This window comes from Pollachius pollachius (assembly GCF_949987615.1).
Source record: "Pollachius pollachius genome assembly, chromosome: 11".
NCBI lineage: Eukaryota > Metazoa > Chordata > Actinopteri > Gadiformes > Gadidae > Pollachius > Pollachius pollachius.
In genome coordinates this window covers 5,675,173-5,682,672 of record NC_136944.1, presented here as the reverse complement: position 1 = coordinate 5,682,672, position 7,500 = coordinate 5,675,173, and the positions used below count along the sequence as shown (strand labels likewise).

General features: G+C 45.3%; 1 protein-coding gene across 1 annotated transcript in view; it reads left to right on the top strand.

Moving 5' to 3' along the window:
• LOC307083333 (phospholipid phosphatase-related protein type 5-like) overlaps positions 1-7,500 on the top strand; it is a gene marked incomplete at its 3' end in the record, with an annotated part of 23,584 nt that overhangs the window by 11,004 nt on the left and 5,080 nt on the right.

Here is a 7,500-nt window from a genome sequence, read left to right as displayed (position 1 = left end):
CCAGAGTAGGCAATGAACAAGCTAGAGAGACCAGAGTCTACCAGGAACCAGAATGAGAGATCAGAGTTGACCAGGAACCAGCAAGAGAAACCAGAGTAGAACAGGAAACAGCTAGAGAGACCAGACGTAGACCGGGAACCAGCTTGAGAGAGAAGATAAGGAACTATCTAGAGAGACCAGTAGAGACCATGAACCAGCTAGAGAGACCAGAGTAGACCAGTAGACGCCAGCTAGAGACCAACGGAGAGTAGGAGCCATCATGGAGAGTGTGTTTTTTTAACTGATCGGAGCGTAGCCTTACCATCATGGGATAATCCATCACTGCTCTCGCTCTAGGGCACGGAGACAAGACTGAGAGGTGGGCAGTGGTCACGAGAACGGTGGGGAATTTTAAATCAAACTGTGGATTATTTGATGCTTCAACCCACGGGTTGCAAATGACTCAATGGGGAAAAAGTAAAATTGTGTTCATTCTACGGACATTCATACAAAGAACGGGGCACTCGGTTTTGAATCAAGTGCAAATGCTCAGGCTGCGTTCCAATTAGTTAAGAAACACCCCCTCCCGTACTTGCCCCCGTGACTTATTGAAACGTTGCTCTGCACTCTTACTTATCCAGCTGCCCAAAGCGCAGCCACTCTCCTTGTAAAGAACTCCAGCTGTGCTCATCAGGCGTGTAAACACAGGATGGAGGCTTGTGGATTCTGTTTGTTTGTGGAGAAACAACCTCGACAGGGCAGTTTGTACACGCTTACTTACTGTGTCTGACTAAACCAAGATACAGCAATGGGAGCATCTAAACACTTGTTTGCAATATAATGGATGTGTTTGAGAAGGCACCTTCACCGCAAGAGGGGATGAGTTGCAAAAATTGATGGCTGATTTTCATCTGGGAACAGAAAATGTCAACAATTAATCTATGGTCTTAGAAAGGGATTTTATTTTGCTTTGACCACTGACGGGGTAAAAGTCATACTCTTCTGAATGAGGAAAGAATATGATACCTGCACCTCTCGCTCTCTGTCTGCTTGTCTCTCTCTCTCTCTCTTATTCTATCGGTCTATATCTCTTTTATCGCTCTCTCTCCCTCCATCTGTATCTCTCTCTGTCTCGCTCTCCCTCTCTATCCCACCTGTCTTTTGCTGCTGAGTCAGGTTTAAGAGACAGATGGCAGAGAGAGAGAGAGAGAGAGAGAGAGAGAGAGATTTATCAGGCACTTTGAAAGAGCAGAGCAGACATATAGATGAGCCCATCACCCCAGAACAGAGGATGGCTGGAGTACAGACATTTCACAGTTCATCTGCCTTTAACCAACCCATCTCATCATATGGGCTACGCTTATTACAGTATTCAAGAGAGAGGGAGGGAACGAGCACACACACTGACACTCTGATTGGACATGGTGGCCTTGCGGCCAAGCCAATCCGAATGTTCTCACTATTGTTCAAACACACACACACACACACACACACACACACACACACACACACACACACACACACACACACACACACACACACACACACACACACACACGTGTATGCCGTTTGTTTGTGTGTGTGTGTGTACCCTATAGGAGTCCACTCCAGAGAAGACAGACTTGTGATTAGAGACAGAGCAGTTCATTGCGTTCCAGCTTTGATCCTTTTGTTTGCAGCCAGGCACAGAGAGAACACCTTGGGGGTCCTTCACAGCCGGGGACTACTATGCAACTCAAACAGGCATCCCTAGCCCGCACCAACAACAACCTTTTCTTGTTCACTTTACTTGTTCATATCGTATTCACCAACATACTCTGGTCTGGACACCGGCTGACTATGAAGCGGTGGAAAATCTCAGTGTTAATGTTAAATGCCCTGCCCTGCTGCTGCTAGTCTGCTGTGCCAACATTGGGAATTGCAAAACTTACAGGGACTTCACAATTCCTGAGCCTATAAATTCCTCTAATTCCCTCCCTTCCCCCGATTATTCAACTGAGACACCCACAGGATGGATGACCCATGGTGGGCGAGAGGGTTGTCGTCCAGTCACGAAACATCAGGTCAAGAGCCAGGCCTCAAGGCTCCAGTCTCGGGCATTGAGTTGAGTCATCACAACATCTGATGCGGACATAGCATAGAAGGACGCAAATAGACCCCAACGAAGGACGAACCCTCATGTTGCATTCAAAACTAAATAAATACCTGTAAAAAAAAAAAAAGTCCTGATATCCGAGACCGAACACAGACAGTGCTCCAGTCTGAGTCAAGCCTGGCTTGATACAGACTGATTAATACAAGGTTAATCAGGTTGATTAATACAAGTCTTTGGTTAATACATGTTTTGATATCTGACATCCCAGACCGAACACATCCAGCGCTCTAGTCTGAGTCAAGCCTGGCTCGGTCTGGGATGTCAGATATCAGGACTTGAATATGTCTTGGTTTATTCCTGAGAACTCAGGACTGACATGCAAAATTGGTTTGATGAGGACGAGGAAGGGATCTTCTCTCTTCTCTTCTGTCCAGCATCCATTAACATCCCCTTTCTCTTCTCCCCTCTCACCTCTAAGAAACCACATTCCTCTGCTTCTGCCGCTGTCAGAATTAGAGCAGTTGCGATTGATTCTGCTTCGGCGGCGGCTCGGGAGTCTCTGCCTGTCTTATCTCCGGGTTCTGCTTCTCCTCTTGCGCGTGGCCGTACTCTCGAACCCTCCAAAGCTCGTAGCTGCACACGGCCGAGCCAACTGCTGTGGTACGGATCTGAGGGAGGGAGTCCACACCGGGGGAGGGCGGGGGAGGTAAGGGGGAGAGCGAGGTCAATCATGAGTAAATTCCTGATGGATCAATCCCTAGTTCCTTCATTCTGGGTTTAGTCGTGTCGTCGTTATTTCCTGTTTGACGAGGAAACGCGTCATGTATCACAGACCCAGGAAGTCGTTCCACTGCGTCATAAAAAGGCCCCTATTTTAACCACCAGGTGTTTCGATGAATAGCCATCACAAGCAATATGGAAATGTATCCATTGGTCCCATAACAGGTCAGAGTGTCCATCCAGATGGCTGATGGCTAGAGCGACCCACCAGCCTACCAGGTGGACTGTACAATCTTGTTGATCTAGACGTCATACATCTGGGTGGACAACAGCGATGACATAGGAGCTATTTGAAGTGATTCCCTTTTACCTTAGAAGTGATCAAATCGTCTACTATCTTCTACTCTAAGAAAGCACTGCTTCAAACAGGTGTGCAAAATAAATTCCACAAAAATGTGGAAAAGTTGATCATATGATGTCATTGGACCAGGACTTTTGTCGCTTGTGTTTGTTTGTAGGTGTTGATGCTGCAGATGAGTTTGACGGTACCCCTTTAATATACTGTACCTACTGTGTGAGTGTGATTAGCCATTACAGGCCGTTTGAAAATCTGCCTCTTCTGAAATCACAAGTGGGCGTGTCCACCTAGATGTGTGCTGGATAGGTCAGTCTACCAGCCTACCCAGTGGACTGTAGCAAACGTTGCTCATCTAGCTGTCATACATCTAGGTCGACACACCCACTTGTGATGTCAGAAGAGGCAGATTTTCAAACGGCTTGTAACGGCTAATCACACTCTCACCTGGTGGTATAACATGTCACCTTTAAGGAGGGTTACACCTTCTCATCATCCTCTTCTGTGGACGAAGAGGAGAAACTGTGGTGACAAAAGATGGAAGAGGTGGATGGGGGAAGGAACAAGAGGGGGACAATGGAGGAATCATGCAACACAATGGTAAAAAAAGGGGGTTTACCATGGAATTAACCAGAGCTCTGAGCATAGCTATGGTGCTAATCTGGCCCCCTCTGTACCTCAGACATACCTTTAGCAGGATAATCTCATAAGACATGTGGGTTTACACCTCCAATACACAAGTATTATGGTATACGTGGTTTCTGTGTGTATCTCACTATACAATGAGTCTGTTAGCTCATTGTCTTCGTTCAGTGAGCGATTCTATTCTATATTTGATCTAAGGGGATTTAATGATCACCCGATTGTTATTAGCTGTAATTTCAGCATTTAGCATTACATTAAACATACAGTTCTATTTAACTAGGCCACAAGTATGCTTGTTTTTGTTTATCGGCTACCCATTTTCTGTGTTGAGGGTTGTTTTGATATTGCTTTGTGTGAGAATAATGATTTGTTGTGTTCAATGTCTTAATTTTGTTCAATCTTACTAGGTGGTTGTGGCAATGTCGTGGTTATACACCGCCTAAATATAAAGTGCTCATCCTCAACCGATTCAAAATTCATGGGATTCTGCTCTAAATATAGTATACTTGGTAAATACTGAGGAGTATATTAAATTCAAAGACCGACTTTTGAACAGCTAAGGGGGCGTTGTTAGGCACAAAAGCGAATTTGTCAAACGGTTGTTCAAAATATAACTATAGACTACGTAGTAAGATTCCACATAATGAACACACTGCAACAGAAAATGAAAAACCAATCATCATTCTTGCCTCCCGCCAAGCAAAATAGTTTCTAAAGACAGCAGAATGGTTGCCAAGCAACACAACTAAAGGTTATGTGGTCACAGTTATAGATTTCAGCCAATCAGAAGTAAGGTTCGGAACTATCCATTTTATATAGCAGATTAGTTGTCCACAGTCCACAATTGTGTGTGTGTGGGTGTGTGTGTGTGTGTGTGTGTGTGTGTGTGTGTGTGTGTGTGCGTCTGTGCCTCTGTGTATGTGTGAGCACTCCTGAACAATTAGCAACAACAGAAGGGCACGGACCCAATCATCACATTTGTCATTTCATTCCCGCGTTCAATAGCAAACCCCTGTTGCCCATGGAAACGTGTCAATCACTATCGCTGTAATGGGCTCCTGAACGTTGTTCCCGCTCCTCACTGATCCCATCCACATTACGCATTTTGGGAACAAAGTATTTCAGTACTTTCTCTGCGTTTATGCATCCCAACCCACTTTGTTTTTGCCCCTTTTTTTGTTTTTTGTTGGAAAACACATTATTGTGACACCAATTTGTGCATGGCAATTATGGCTTTATGTTTGTGAAGGATTGTTCTCTGTGGTGTTCGGGATTGTCACCGTCTACGGGCTTGCCATGCCTCTTTTGAATTTGCGTTTTCAATCATTGTTGGGTTCCCTTGTGGACGTAGAGAGGTTCTCTAATACTCTTTGGGTCAGGGACATGCACAAGCCTCAGGTTTCCATAGAGGCTGGGGTTCGATCTCTGAAAAGGGAACCAGAAAAAAAAAGTGTGCTTAAATATACGCCTGGAATGAGTAAACCTTTTTTGACACTTCTATAGTGATTGAAATTATACTTGATTAACCAGAAATCCATGAGGTTGGTTGTATGTCAGTACATTCCTATTGACCATCTGTTAACCACTTCAACCCAGATGTTGCATCATGGACAACACACTTCCGTGTGTCTCTAATCTTCTTTTTTTAGTAGATTGGAAAACGGATGTGTCAAATGTAGCAAACTTAGCTTCATATCACTTCAATAAATCGAGAGTGTACACCAAAAATATTATTTGATGATCCCTGAACACTAACCAAAGAGCCAATGATATTGAAACAAAAATAATCATAATAAAGTCATTATTTATTAGAAAAAAACAAACATGCCTCGAGTCAGCCAAGCACTTACCCGATATCATTGCAATATATTACAGGAAGGGCTTCATGTATCACTTCCCTGCCAGTAACCCATTTATGTAATGTCACTTCCACTGCAAACACTAATAGTCTTTTGACAATGGGATTTTGTCATTCACCTTTCATCCATCAACTATAGTCAGGTTGCTCTCAGTGAGTCAGTATCATCTGCATACTGGATACAAATCCCTGCTGCTTAACGGCCTGCCGGGGATCCGGCTGCATCTTCTCTCCTCTTTGGAAATCTGCCCAGCAAAATCATCCACCAATATCCCAAAAGCAATATGGATATGAAACCAGCCTAAACGTTTGCTAGCAGATTGAACTTCAGGATGATATGCACGTGGGGGAAGGCCCCCGGATGCTCGCCGAGCAGGGGGGGGGGTCATGTGGAGGCTGATTATTCATTTGGGGATTCGTCACCAGCACTAGTGAGGGGGCTGCTTCCCCCGTCCCAGTCATCCCATGGCCCCGGGCCCCAGGCACAGGGAGACATTTACATTGGGACACGCTTTACTTGTTTTTTTTATATTAGAGTAGTTTTGTCTTAAACCCTTCAGAATAAGGGGGCCTTCGCTTCGGGTTAGGGAAATGAGCGGCGCTCAAGTCTGTTGACGTCAATGTCTGCACGTCCCTGCTGTCGGTGAGGACCGGAAGGCAAGGGGAGAAAAGCATTAAAGATATATATATATATACGGTATACGTGGAACTTCCCTAGCAATGATTAGGAGGTTGCTATGGCACCGTGGCTCACTAACCGAGGAGGGAGTGGACCAGGACACGCAGCACATCTCTCCCCCCGCCGTGAGGTCACTCAGCTCCGACCGGGCGTGCTCAGCCAGCCAGACAGAGGCGGAGGCGAGGGGGAGGCGGAGGGAGAGAGGGGGAGGAGAGACAGATACCTGGAGCCATGTATTTTACTTTGTCATTCTCTCCATGTCTGGATGTCTGGACTCAATTTAAACTCTCTCTCTCTCCCTCTCTTTCTCTCTCTCTGCCCTCTCTCTCTCTCTCTCTCTCTCTCTCTCTCTCTCTCTCTCTCTCGCTCTCTCTCTCTCTCTCTCTCTCTCTCTCTCGCTCTCTCTCTCTCATGGCCACAGCTCTAGAAGTTACTGATGTTTTGATTAAGATGCCAATGCTCTGTCCCTGGAACTGTATAGGTAGATTGGCAATAGATGTTATCCTGAATGCTGTTGCTACAGGCTGCACACAGAGGAGACAGCCATTCCGTTCTTCAATGTTATTATCGTCTGGTATATTGTCATTTTTTAATATATTTTAGTCCTATTACTGTCCTGTACTTTCTGCAGTGACACCTCAATATCCAAAAGTTGTAGATTGTGAGTCACACTTCACCCTAACCGATTCGTCGTCATCATCATCATCATCATCATCATCATCATCATCATTTTCAATTTCATTTTCATCTTCATCTTCATCCTCATCTTCATCTTCATCTTCATCATCATCATCATCATCCTCTTCCTCAGCAGGTAGACCCAGTGGTGAAGAGTAGAATAGACCTAAAGCCTGCCACCCTAAACACGACAACCATGTCTGATCCGGATGCAAATTCAGAGCAGTGTGACTATTTTAGTGTGTGGTATATATATTCTGGGTGCTCTGCTGTGGGATCAGTCAGGCTTCCTCTTGTCTAAAACCGGTCCCGGTTGTTCCGTCTCAATACTGTGGAATAATAGGTATGATGACGTATAATTCTATTGGTTGTTGACAGGAAACATAGAAGCCGTTGGTAAATGAGAGGCTCAGCTAACACACAAAACCCTTTTCATCTCACGGGTGACTGAGACGTCCGGCCCTGTGATGTGGCCCCCTGCCGAGGTTCCC